Source organism: Alnus glutinosa, chromosome 13 (assembly GCF_958979055.1).
Source record: "Alnus glutinosa chromosome 13, dhAlnGlut1.1, whole genome shotgun sequence".
Classification (NCBI taxonomy): domain Eukaryota; kingdom Viridiplantae; phylum Streptophyta; class Magnoliopsida; order Fagales; family Betulaceae; genus Alnus; species Alnus glutinosa.
The window spans coordinates 6167636-6182611 of NC_084898.1; positions in this window are offsets into that span (position 1 = coordinate 6167636).

The following is a 14976-nucleotide window of genomic DNA, read 5'->3' on the forward strand; positions in this document are numbered from 1 at the left end:
TGCATATATGTCAGACTTATTTTCTCAACCATATGTAAGAATCATTAATGTATAATGAACTAATAACCCAAGTAAAATACATGAGATAGTTGACATACCTTAGAAGGGACCAACCTGTTACACAACTCCCAAAGTTTTTTTTTTTTTTTTTTTTTTACAAAAACAACATCATGCAATTAAAGGATAAGACAAAAATCCTAACATGGAAGCGCATGTCTAGGACATGGCACAAACACCAATGGCTTTTCGAAAGGGACTCAAACCTACTACCATCTAGAGGTTTGGTAACAATGTCAGCCAATTGGTTTTTAGTGGGGATGAACGAGAGAGAAACTACCTCTGATTCCACAAGATCATGTAAGATGTCGATGTGCTTGGTCCGAGAGTGCTGAACAGGATTCTTGGAGATATTGATAGCACTAGTATTATCACAGTTGATAATCATAGTATCTTGAGAGAATCCATAGTTGCCTAGCAGTGTCTTCATCCACAGTAATTGGGTGCAACAGCTACCCGCAGCAATATACTCAGCCTCAGCAGTAGAGAGATATAGAGGCTTGTTTCTTGCTCATCCATGCTACAAGATTGTTCCCCACATAGAAACATCCTCCCAAAGTGCTCTTTCTATCATCAGCATTTCCAACCCAGTCTGCATCAGAGTATCCTGCAACAACAAGATTTGTTTCTCTAGAATACCAAATGCCATAGAGAAGGGTATCATTGACATACCTGATGATACGCTTGACTGCAATGAGATGAGATTCCTTCGGATTTGCTTGAAAGCGAGCACAAACTCCCACACTGAATGCAATGTCTGGTCGGCTGGTTGTAAGATACAGAAGACTCCCTATCATACTTCTGTAAAGGGATGGATCAACAGATTTTCCTGCAAGATCACTGCTAATCTTGACACTGGTGCTCATGGGAGTGCGGGCACAACTCTTTCCATCCAAACCAAAACGTTTGACCAGATCTTTAGCATACTTGGACTGAGAGATGAAGATGCCTTCAGCTCACCAATCATGCTCATCTCAAATTCCTGCTTCATTTCTTGAGAGAACTCATGGGCAAGAGAGTCTAAGGTAGCTCCAAAAATGATGTCATCAACATAAATTTGAGCAATGAGTTTGTGAGTACCTTGTTTCCTGATAAACAAGGTTCGATCAGCTTGTCCCCTTGTAAACCCCTTAGCCAGAAGATAAGTGGTGAGATGCTCATACCATGCCCGAGGAGCCTACTTAAGCCCATATAATTGCCTTCTTCAGCTTGTACACATGATAGGGATAATGAGGATCTTGAAAACCCTTCGGCTGTTCTACATAGACTTCTTCTTGAATAACACCGTTTAGAAATGCACTTTTTACATCCATCTGATATAGTTTGAAACCAAGATGACAAGCAATAGAGAGAAGAATTCTGATGGATTCTAACCTGGCAACTGAGGCAAATGTTTCGTCAAAGTCTACTCCCTTTATCTGAGTATATCCTTGTGCAACAAGACGGGCTTTATTCCGAATTACAGTACCATGCTCGTCTGTTTTATTCTTGAAAATCCACTTGGTACCAATGATATTCTGCTCGGCAGGACGGGGAACCAAGGTCCAGACATCATTTCTGGTGAATTGATGGAGCTCATCATGCATTGCAGACACCCAACCTTCATCTTGAAGGGCTTCATCAACTTTCTTGGGTTCTGTCTGAGCAAGGTAGCAGCTGTAGGAGACTTGATTAGCTACTTCACTGTTAGGCTGAATGATTCTGCTTCTTGGCCTACGCCCTTCATCTATGGTCCCAATAAGCTGCTGAGGAGGATGATTGTGCTTCACCCATGATCGCTTAGGCTGATTAGCAGAGGTATCCTCATCTTCGGAAGTAGTGGGAGTGGTATCCGAAGTGGGAGAAGAAGGAGATTCATCTGGAGACATGTTCGAGGAAGACTTAATAATATCAGTTGAAGCTAGATCAACTGAATCGAGCTGATTTTCTTCTTTGCTGCTTGGTCTCTCAACTTCTTCATCATCAATAACCACGTTTATAGATTCCATCACAGTCTTTGTTCTTTTATTGAAGACCCTGTAGGCACGACTGTTTGTGGAGTACCCCAAGAATATACCTTCGTCACTCTTGGAATCAAATTTCTCAAGATTCTCCCTGTCACGAAGGATATAGCATTTGCTTCCAAAAGTTTTGAAGTACTTTACCGTGGATTTTTTACCACCCCAAATTTCATAGGAGGTCTTGGTTGTTTCAGGCCTCAGGTCTATCTGTTGATAATATGGCATGCAGTGTTTACTGCTTCTCCCCAGAAATGTTGAGCAAGATTCCTTAAGTGGATCATTACACGAGCCATCTCCTGAATAACCATGTTCTTTCTTTCAACAACTCCATTTTGCTGAGGAGTAATAGGTGAAGAAAATTCCTGCTTGATTCCGTAAGAGAGACAGAATTCTTCGAACTTGGAATTTTCGAACTCTCTTCCATGATCACTGCAGATTCTCATAATCTGGCAGTTCTGCTCAACCTGAATCTTCTTGAATAAATGCTGAGCTACATAAAAAACATCAGATTTTTCCCGAAGAGGAAAAACCCAATAACCAGAATATATCTTTTCCCACCTAGACTAGTAGTTCTAGTGGGACCATGAGATCCATGTGCAGCAATTCTAAATTTCTAGAAGTTTGAATACCTGAGGTCTTCTTATGGGCTGCTCGAGTTTGTTTCCCCAATTGGCAAGAACCACAGATTCCTTTCCCAGTCCTCTCCATTTTGGGTAGTACTTTAACAATGTCTTTGCTTGCAATTTTTAATATATCGGAGAAATTCAGATGCCCTAACCTCCAATGCCACAGCTCACTGTCATCTATGGTTGCTTTATTGCAGAAGATCTAAGGATCTGTAGTGAGACCAGGAAGACTATAGCAGTTCTCAGCAGTTCTTTCACCCCCATAAGCCATTTTGTCACTGCTGTCAAATATTACATTCCTTCTTGGAGAATTGCACCACCAAATCATTGTCACAAAATTGGCTGATGCTGAGGAGATTTGCCTTAAGCCCCTTTTCCAATGACTTTAAATTGGCTCCCATCTCCATAGGTGATCCGTCCACCTTTGCCCATCTGGACTTCTTTTAGTAAGGTTTTGTCACATGTCATGTGTTTAGAACAGCCACCATCCAAATACCACAAGCAAGTATCAAGAATTTTTAGTGTAGTATGAGAAACTAAACACAGATTATCTTCCTTTTTGACCCAGACTTGTTTGGAAGCGATCATTTACCAAGACAGATGTTTGCTCATTAGGGGTGAGGCATACTAACTTCTCACTAATGAGTTTAACTTGATCACTTAACATTTTAACTTGTTCTTCAAATCCTGGTTCATCTTTTCTAGGGACAAGAGTTTTGTTCCAAGGATTTTGAGACCTAATCTGGAAACAATTTGGGCGAATATGACATGTAGGTATAGATTGATTTGCCCCTTTATCCCCACAAATAGATTGAGTATGATTATGAGACATGATAGGCTTAATGAACATGGTTCTATGAACAGACATATCATGAGAAATAGAAGCAACTTTATCCATACTCAATTTAGACATGATATAAGTCAAAAATAACACTCAATAAATGAATCTAACCATAGTATACCAAGCTTTGATACCAATTGAAAAACGGAAATTGACTTCTAAAAGTAAAAGGCAAGTGTGTGCACAAAGTGTCAACAAAAATAACAATGAGGAAAATAAATGACACAAGGATTTTTGTTAACTAAGTGGAAACTCAATATGAGAAAAAACCACTCCGGGCAGCCAAACTCAAGATATCCACTATTCAGAAGACAAAGCTCTACAAAGTAGTAACACTCACATACCCCCTGATGCAGTGGTCGTACCTTGCTCTCTAACGTGTAACCCAACACGAACGCTTCCCAACCAGGTATCCTACCTGAAGGGGTCTTCAATGGAATCATTTACCTTAGGATCGTCCCCTAAGATAGACTTCAGTTGTAGCGCAGCAACAGTACACTTGCAATGGCTTGAAAGAGAACAAGTCGGCTCCGATAACTTAACAAAATAACTCTCTAAGCTCTGAATGAATTCAATACCGAATTCTTGCAGTTTTCAATGCCCAGGGGCCTATATTTATAGGCTGAGGGTTCAAATGGGCGACTACAATACTATGTACGGACGTTGTCCAAACGGTGAACCTGAGCCGTCCGGACAGACAACTGTGCGACCAGAATTTTTGAGATTTTCGCTGAAAATCTTTCATGTTTGAGAGCCGTGTCCGGACGGTGAAGCATTGTTGTCCAGACGGTCGCATGTCCGCTGCAAGTAATTTCCATATAAGGCTTTCGCGTGTCCGGACCATGAAAGGCAAGCGTCTAGACGGTTGAAGTCGAATCCGCAATTTCCATATCTGTTGAACGCGCGTCTGGACGGTTGAATTTGAATTGCGATTCATGCCTTAAGGAGAAGCGCGTCCGGACAGGAATCCACGTCGTCCGGACGGTTGCATCAATCTTCCCATAACTGAACATGGAAAGAATCTGAAGCTTGGTCGAATACTGAGAGGCGTCCGGACGGATGAAAACTGGAATAGAAGCTTCTCGATGCAGTGAAGGGCTCGAACGGAAATAACACGTTGTCCGGACGGATGGAACAGTGGACAGATGGATGGGAGTCCAGACGAGATGACACGGTCGTTCGAACGGCTGACAGGGAACCGATTCTTCTGACTTGTAACCATTGCAAAATCTCTGAAATACTTCTGAATAGTGGAATCCCTATGAAGAGCATCTTTACATACAAGTGATTTTGTCATAAACAGAATGAGGCCAATCACAAATTAACAGTAATAATAGTAAACCCAATCCAAGTAAGGAAGGAAAATAATTAAATCCTAATCAAAAGTAGATTTATTGACTTTTGTGTCCTACATTAGTCTCCCCTTCTTGAAAATAACTCGTCCTCGAGTTAATCACCAACTCCTCCATTGGAAAATATTGAAAAACATCTACCACATTGAATGTTGAGGACTGTGGTCGGTAATACCGATCCTTTATCAAGGTGATGGTCTTGTCTCTTCCTGCGGTGGTCGAAATATTATCTTCAGACTGTCCCAGAAGATAATGTAGATGTTGTCCCTGCCTCGGTACTGGGTATCCACGTCAAATTGCCATGATCGCCCCAATACTACTATATGGCATGCATCCATCTCCACCACATCACATAATAACGAGTCTGAATGGTGAATGTGAACCAACATCTCTCGGATATTTTGTCTCAGTACCTCGCTTGATCCATCCGATCTTGTACGGTGATGGGTGTTTCTCAGTTTTCAGCCTCAAATTGGCACCTTTCTTAATCCATCTGATCTTGTACGATGATGGGTGTTTCTCGATTTTTGGCCCCAACTTCGCAACCATCTTCTCAACTGCCACTGTCAGTGATGACATCGCATACCGTTTGGTTAACTGTGCAGCAAGTATGAAAGATGTTATGCCTTTGTTTATGCTCCTCTTGTCTCGGTGTTAAGAGGACGTGCTGAATTACCAAGGATCGAGAGAGGGGAACTCCCTCATCAGCATCAAGCAACTCCTCCTCCAAATAGTAGGGTGGGTCATCCCCGATCGCTTCATCCTATCCATCTTCTTCTCCTTTGCTTGTCTTGGCCTTGCTTGAGTTTACCATCTTCCTTCTAAAACATTGATGTGATCTATGCCGCAGTTGGTTGCACTTGAAACCCTTTTTTGGATCAGGCCATGCATACAGGTTGTTGGATGGGAGAATTGTCACCGATTTCCTTATGAAATTAGTCCTGCTATTGACTCCCTTTCCAGTATAAGTCATCGGTTGGCTTGGAGTTGTTGTTGAAACCATGGGTTGCTTTTCTTGACTCTCCGCAGATTGCGTTGAGTTACTGGGTTTTACTCCCACGCTCCAGCTACTTCTCTGCTTGTGTGGCTAAGCTAACAACTTCTATCATCATGAAGATGGCATGCATCGGTACCCTATCTTGGATTGTCAAACACAACCCTCTAGTAAATCTGGCCACCTGCTATGCTTCTGTCTCCATAAGATCATTCTGGGCGGACAATCGATAAAAATCACCGACATATACCTGGAATGTGCGAGCTCCTTGTTAGAAATCTTGGTATTGTTGGAACAAATGTTGTCCAGTGGTAAAAACTGTGCTTTGAGGAGCCGTTTTTCATCTTCATCCATGAAAGTCACTAGCCTTCTTCCTTGGTTGCCACACAATATCTTAAGCTATTCCCACCAGGTTGAAGCTCCTCCCTTGAGCTTTTAAGCTACCAACTTTACCCTGCGTTCCTCAGGGATACTCATGTACTCGAAGAATCGCTCCACCGCTGATGTTGTTTTAAATAGTACTCGCAAGTGCACGAATCGTTTTGCAATATAGTGTTATGCAAGTGCGAGGTCGATCCCACAGGGAAATGGTCAAATATTGATATCTTGCTTAATCGACCTCATTTTAACCTAGTTCCAAAGGTTTGAGACTTGATTCAAGAACAAAAGACTAAATGAAAGAGATGTAATGAAATATGTAAATTAAAAGGAACTAAGGTTAAGAAATCCACCAAACCAAATCCTACAACTCACACTCTTGGTTTCCACTTGAACACCCAAAGAACTTTAAGCTTAGGGTGTTATTCAAGTTTCTTAACCATAAACCCAAAAACCATTAGATGAAATTGACAAATCACAAAGAGTACCGATTGAAATCAAAACATCCAATGTATCGTTCAATCACAATGGATATCATCATTCAAACCGATAAAACAATGTATTAGTCGGTTGAAACACATAAAATGTCCTCTATCCACCACTAACCACATTCATTGCAAAAGATAAAGCTTTAAATGAATGGAACTTGAACAACTAACATGGTATATCATTAAATGAGCAAGTGGTACAACAAGATTGTGAGTGTCATCAATGGAAAGGTTTCATCCTCAATCCTAGTTGAGGTTACTAGCCTTCCATGACTAAGAACACCACAAGAAAATGATGAACAACCATGGAAATGAAAGAAAAGCTCTTACAAAGGGAAAGTATTCTGAAAATAAACTACTGAATTACACTACAATAAGCACGAAATTAAAACTAACTACCCCCCTCTTTTGCTCTATTCTCTCCTCTCCTATTTATATACTAAAACTTGAGTGAAGTGTTGGTGTTTTTGTGCTCCAAAACATTGCTGCCAGCACAGCTTGGATGGGACTTCACGTGTGCTGTTGGAATTGGAGAGGAACATGTGTTGCTGCTTGGGGAGAAGAGAAATGCTGCTGGACTGGCTTAGGCGTGAGACACCTTGCTGCCCATGCTGTCTTGGTCCTTGAGTTACTGCTGTCCAGCAGGTTTGGCGGCTGCTGTCAGGCGCAGAATGGTGCAGCCCATGCTGCTTTTCTGTCAAAAGGGAGCTTACTGTGTGGTGGAGTGAGGATGGTCGATTGGTGCAGCCTTGGAGTTGCTGTCCAGCACATAGAGAAAGTGAAGATGCTGTTGTCCAGCCCTTGAAAATCACATGTGCTGTCCGGTGGAGATGATGAGCTGCTGTCCCTTGAGTGGAAAAGTTGCTGTCCAGCTTTGTTCTTCACGTGCTGTCCAGCAGGTTTGGGAGACAAGGAATAGGGCAAAGAAATTAAGAGAGATAGTTCCGGATTTTCGGGATGATCCAACGACTAAAATTAAAACAGCCATATCTATACATCTCCAAACTGGCTGAAACTTGTTGCGTTGGAAAGCTGACATCTTGAACTTCAATTTAGACCTAAGAAAGTCTCAAAACGGATATCGTTTGGTCCTGTTATGATAAGTCTAAATCTAGTAGTCGGCTGCATCTGAATTTCCTTGAATTTTGCTTGAATTATATCATTTCTCTCTTATTGTCCTACAAAATATAAAAACACTAAAACTAACCAAAGCATTAGAGAATAACAAAGCTAAAGGTTTAACTAATGTAAATTAAGGGGTCCAAATATACACTTTTTGGCACTCATCAACTGCCATTACCCAATCTAGGAAATCTTCAATGTGAAGATTCCTGTTAAATGTTGGAAGGTCTATCTTCATTTGGAATACGCAGGATTTTCCTCCCTACAGTAAGATCCTGACGCATAGGTTGCTCTCTCCATAAGCACCCACTATGGCTAACACCTCCGCGGTCATTCCCCATATCACCAGGAGATGTTAGCCATAGTGGGTGCTTATGGAGAGAGCAACCTATGCGTCAGGATCTTACTGTAGGGAGGAAAATCCTGCGTATTCCAAATGAAGATAGACCTTCCAACATTTAACAGGAATCTTCACATTGAAGATTTCCTAGATTGGGTAATGGCAGTTGATGAGTGCCAAAAAGTGTATATTTGGACCCCTTAATTTACATTAGTTAAACCTTTAGCTTTGTTATTCTCTAATGCTTTGGTTAGTTTTAGTGTTTTTATATTTTGTAGGACAATAAGAGAGAAATGATATAATTCAAGCAAAATTCAAGGAAATTCAGATGCAGCAGACTACTAGATTTAGACTTATCATAATAGGACCAAACGTTATCCGTTTTGAGACTTTCTTAGATCTAAATTGAAGTTCAAGATGTCAGCTTTCCAACGCAACAAGTTTCAGCCAGTTTGGAGATGTATAGAAAAAGATATGGCTGTTTTAATTTTAGTCGTCGGATCATCCCGAAAATCCAGAACCATCTCTCTTAATTTCTTTGCCCCATTCCTTGTCTCCCAAACCTGCTGGACAGCACGTGAAGAACAAAGCTGGGCAGCAACTTTTCCACTCAAGGGACAGCAGCTCATCATCTCCACCGGACAGCACATGTGATTTTCAAGGGCTGGACAGCAGCATCTTCACTTTCTCTATGTGCTGGACAGCAACTCCAAGGCTGCACCAATCGGCCATCCTCACTCCACCACACAGTAAGCTCCCTTTTGACAGAAAAGCAGCATGGGCTGCACCATTCTGCGCCTGACAGCAGCCGCCAAACCTGCTGGACAGCAGTAACTCAAGGACCAAGACAGCATGGGCAGCAAGGTGTCTCACGCCTAAGCCAGTCCAGCAGCATTTCTCTTCTCCCCAAGCAGCAACACATGTTCCTCTCCAATTCCAACAGCACACGTGAAGTCCCATCCAAGCTGTGCTGGCAGCAATGTTTTGGAGCACAAAAACACCAACACTTCACTCAAGTTTTAGTATATAAATAGGAGAGGAGAGAATAGAGCAAAAGAGGGGGGGGGTAGTTAATTTTAATTTCGTGCTTATTGTAGTGTAATTCAGTAGTTTATTTTCAAAATACTTTCCCTTTGTAAGAGCTTTTCTTTCATTTCCATGGTTGTTCATCATTTTCTTGTGGTGTTCTTAGTCATGGAAGGCTAGTAACCTCAACTAGGGTTGAGGATGAAACCTTTCCATTGATGACACTCACAATCTTGTTGTACCACTTGCTCATTTAATGATATACCATGTTAGTTGTTCAAGTTCCATTCATTTAAAGCTTTATCTTTTGCAATGAATGTGGTTAGTGGTGGATAGAGGACATTTTATGTGTTTCAACCGACTAATACATTATTTTATCGGTTTGAATGATGATATCCATTGTGATTGAACGATATATTGGATGTTTTGATTTCAATCGGTACTCTTTGTGATTTGTCAATGTGTTGGATTCATCTAATGGTTCTTGGGTTTATGGTTAAGAAACTTGAATAACACCCTAAGCTTAAAGTTCTTTGGGTGTTCAAGTGGAAACCAAGAGTGTGAGTTGTAGGATTTGGTTTGGTGGATTCCTTAACCTTAGTTCCTTTTAATTTGCATATTTCATTACATCTCTTTCATTTAGTCTTTTGTTCTTGAATCAAGTCTCAAACCTTTGGAACTAGGTTAAAATGAGGTCGATTAAGCAAGATATCAATATTTGACCATTTCCCTGTGGGATCGACCTCGCACTTGCATAACACTATATTGCAAAACGATTCGTGCACTTGCGAGTACTATTTAAAACAACATCAAGTTTTTGGCGCCGTTGCCGGGGAAATCGGTTCAAAATTTGGTTTTTGTTTGATTGATTTTGTTTTTCTACTAGTTAGATAGATTTTTGTTTCATTTTTGCTGTTTGTTTAAATTTTCTTTTAGTTCACTATAACTTAGTTCAAATTCTGTTTAGTTTGTGTTTTATATTATCCTAGATTTGCGCTATTTTGTTCTAACATAAAAAAAAAGGGGGAGATAGATTTTCTGTTCTATTTCTGTTTCTGTTTCTGGGCCCTGCAAAAATTTCGAATATTCGATCGATCGATCGACCATTACATTCGATCGATCTACCTCAACTCAGAAGGTAGCTCCTGGATAAGATCAGTAGCAGAAATTTTTACCAAAAATTCTTTTTGGTCCCAACTTGTAAGTATTCCTATTCTTACTTTTGTTGCTATCTTTGTGTAAATTGTATGCAATTGTGTTAGTCTTTACATTTTATCTTAGTTGTGTTATTTTTCTTTGATAAAAAAAAAAAAAAAAAAAAAAAAAAGAGAATACTTTGCTAGTAAGGGTCTACTTAGCTATCTAAGGGCAATGTCAAGGTGAATTCTGGCAAGGATTGGTCTTGGGATTTAAGTGTGTCCGTTGTGACCCCCCTCACCTACTTGGGAATTAGCCTAGATTGTACTTTGGAGAACTTTGTTCCCCATTAGTAAATTGTTTTCTTTATTTTTGTTTGCTTGTCTTTTGGTTAAACATCTGTGTATGCTTGGTGTATGCTTGGTAGAAGATCATTGAACTTAGACTTGACACCTTTAGATCCCGAAATTGAAAGAACTCTTAGGAGAAATCTTAGAAATTCTGTTGAAATGGGAGATAACTTGCATGAAAATGAGAATGAGAGGAATCGGGGAGAAAACGTTGATCATACTAGGACACTTAGGGATTTGTTTGCACCCGTTGCAACAAACTCTCCTTCATGTATCGTGTTACCCCCAACCAATGCCACTCATTTTGACCTCAAGCCTCATGTCATCCAACTCCTACCCGCATTCCATGGCTTAGACCTCGAAAATCCTTATAGCCATGTGAAGAAATTCAAGGACATCTGTGCCACCTTCAAATTTCAAAATTTTTCTGAAGAGTCTATGCATCTTAGGCTATTTCCTTTCTCACTCCATGCCTGGTTCCATCACTTCTTGGGAGAACTTGTTAAACAAGTTTTACTACAAATTCTTCCCCATGTCCAAAGTCAATGAGTGTAGGAAGGAGATAAGCTCATTTACTCAAGAAGAAGATGAGAAATTTTCTGAGAGTTGGGAGAGATTTCAAGATATGCTGATTAAGTGCCCTCCACATGGATACGAGAAATGGAGTCTGGTGCAATTTTTCTATCAAGGATTAATTCAATCCAATCGTAGCATGATCGAGTCAATGAACGGAGGCGCATTTCTAAGTTTGACAGGAGAGGAGGCATATAGGACCTTAGATCAGTTATCCGACAATTCCCAACAGTGGGATTTTTCAAGCTGTCGAGATAGAGCTGCTCGCATTCAGAATAAGGGAGGCATCTATGAGGTTAAGGAGGATGTAGAATTAAAAATGAAGATCGATGCCCTTACCAAAAAGGTCGAAGCCCTAGTTGTTAGCAAATCCATGAATGCTGCCAACCCATTCCATGTTGACTGCTGTTCCATCTGTGCTAGTCCTTTGCACTTAGCACAGACTTGCCCATCATTGCCAGCTTTTGTCGAGTCACCAATGGAGCAAGTGAACGCTTTCAACGATTATCGAAAGCAAGCCAGTGGACCTTTCTCCGAATCGTACAATCCAGGGTGGCGGAACCACCCTAACTTTTCTTGGAAGCAGAACCAGCCTATGGCTCAAGGGGGAGCTCCTCACCAATCTCATACTCAATACCCCCCTGGATTTCATCAGCCGGTTCACCATCAAAGCCGTCCATCCCAGCCAGCACCATCATACCAAGCCCCGACTCAAGCCCCTGCCTTTTCTTCACAATCTTCTTCTTTGGAAGACACTCTGAAGGCCTTCATCCAGATTACAGGCCAATCCATCAATGACGTGAAGAATGCTACCATGGTGAACACTCAAGCTATTGCCAAGATGGAGGCCCAGATCGGGCAAATTGCTAGTCACCTGGGGGAGAGAGAGAAAGGAAAGCTCCCTAGTCAACCTGTGCCGAATCCAAAGTTGCAATTCCATGAGGGAAGTTCATCAAATGCAGTGCATGGGCAGGAGCATGTGCAAGCTGTTGTCACACTTCGATCAGGGAAACAAGTGGACAACCAAGTGGTTCACCCAGAGGAGAACCTTGCTGCACAAGAAGAACAAGGAAGCAGGAGCGTAGATGCCGAGCCATCTACATTAGCTCCAACCGTAGAGACTCCTCCTCCTAGGCCGTTTATACCTAGGGCGCCTTACCCTGATAGACTTCTCGCGCCCAAGAAAGGAGGAACATTTTAGGACATTCGGGAGGTATTCAAACAAGTGCAGATCAACATTCCGTTCTTGGATGCCATCCAGCAAGTGCCGTCTTACGCCAAGTTCTTGAAGGACTTAATCACCGTCAAGCGGAGGAACAATGTCCCGAGGAAAGTTTGTTTGACCGAGCAAGTCAGCTCAATCCTCCAATACAGGCTCCCCATCAAGTACAAGGACCCTGGATGTCCTACTATCTCTTGCACGATAGGAGTCAGCCACATTGAGAAGGCCCTGCTTGACCTTGGAGCCAGTGTCAATCTCCTACCCTATTCAGTTTACCTGCAATTAGGATTAGGAGAATTGAAGCCCACCTCTATGACATTGCAATTGGCTGATCGGTCAGTGAAGATACCACGGGGAATAGTGGAGGATGTTTTGATTAAGGTGGATAAGTTTTACTTCCCCATGGACTTCATAGTGCTTGACACCGAGCCGGCACAGAACGTTGGAGTTCAGATACCGGTAATCCTAGGGCGACCATTCTTAGCTACGGCTAACGCCCTGATCAACTGTAGGACGGGGGTAATGAAGATCTCTTTCGGCAACATGACGGTAGAGCTGAACATTTTCACCATCAGCAAAAAGCCGAGGGAGTGCGATGAAATCAACAATGTCTGCTTGATAGAGGAAATCCTGGAGGAAAGCATTGAAGAATCAAGCATTCAAGACCCCCTGGAAGCATGCCTTGCTCAATTTGGAGAGGATCTGGACTTGGATGTCCTGCTTAAGCAAGCAAATGCTGTTTTGGAGTTTGCTCCTCTGGAGAGCAAGAAGGAAGAGGAGGCAGCAGTACCTGAGCCTCCAAAGAAGGAACTTAAGCCCTTACCAGACAATCTCAAGTATAAGTTCCTCGGTCCAGCAGAGACTTTGCCTGTAATCATAGCTTCAGATCTTCACACCGCTCAGGAGGAGAGGTTGTTAGATGTCTTGAGGGAGCATAAGGAAGCTATAGGCTGGACCATTGAAGACATTAAGGGAATCAGCCCCTCGGTGGTGATGCATAGGATACACTTGGAAGAAGACACCAAGCCATCGAGGGAGCCACAGAGAAGGCTCAACCCGACCATGCAAGAAGTCGTCAGAGGAGAAGTCATCAAGTTGTTGGATGCTGGCATCATCTACCCTATCTCTGATAGCAAATGGGTGAGCCCCATTCATGTCGTACCCAAGCGAGCTGGAGTTACAGTCGTGCAGAACAAGGAAGGCGAGTTGGTTCCAACTCGAGTACAGTCTGGATGGAGAGTCTGCATCGACTACCGCAAGCTGAACACCGCCACCAGGAAAGATCACTTTCCTCTTCCGTTCATTGATCAAATGGTGGAGCGGTTGGCCGGGCACGAGTATTATTGCTTTTTGGACGGTTATTCTGGATATAACCAGGTCCCTGTGGACCCTGAAGACCAAGAGAAGACGACCTTCACTTGTCCGTTCGGAACGTTCGCCTACCGACGCATGCCCTTTAGCTTATGCAATGCACCCGCTACGTTTCAGCGGTGCATGATTAGCATCTTTTCTGATATGGTGGAGCGTTTTCTGGAGGTGTTTATGGACGACTTCTCAGTTTTCGGGTCATCTTTTGAGGAGTGTTTGCACCACCTCACGTTGGTTTTGGAGAGGTGTAAAGAGAAGAACCTAGTGCTCAATTGGGAAAAGTGCCATTTTATGGTGCAACAAGGAATCGTGCTCGGGCACGTCATCTCTCGTCGGGGGATTGAAGTCGACAAGGCGAAGGTAGATCTGATATCCAACCTTCCTCCCCCACGGACGGTAAAAGAGGTTCGCTCTTTTCTGGGCCATGCAGGATTCTATCGGCGATTCATTCAGGATTTCAGCAAAATCGCCCGGCCCTTGTGCAAACTGTTGGTGAAGGAGGCCCCTTTCATTTTTGATGAAGATTGTAAGAAGGCATTTGGGGCCTTGAAGGCAATTCTGACGTCCACACCCATCATTCGGCCCCCAAGCTGGGGTACACCTTTCGAGATCATGTGTGACGCGTCAGATTACGCCGTTGGAGCTGTGTTGGGGCAGCGCGTTGACAAACTTCCCCACGTCATTTACTATGCAAGTCGGACTCTGAACGACGCCCAGCTGAATTATTCAACCACTGAGAAGGAGCTGCTGGCAGTCGTGTTTGCTCTGGACAAGTTTTAATCCTACCTACTAGGATCGAAAGTCATCATCTACTCGGATCACGCGGCATTGAAGTATCTTTTTTCCAAAAAGGATGCTAAATCTCGCCTCATCCGGTGGATTTTGCTCTTACAAGAGTTCGACATTGAGATTCGGGACAAGAAGGGTTCCGAAAACGTGGTGGCTGATCATCTCTCGAGGATTACTGTGGACTTCACGGACGAAGCCGCCCCCATTTCTGAGACCTTCCCCGATGAGCAGTTGATGCATATTGCTCATGCTCACTCACCATAGTTTGCTGACATAGTGAACTATCTTGTCACCGGTCAAATGCCTTTGCATT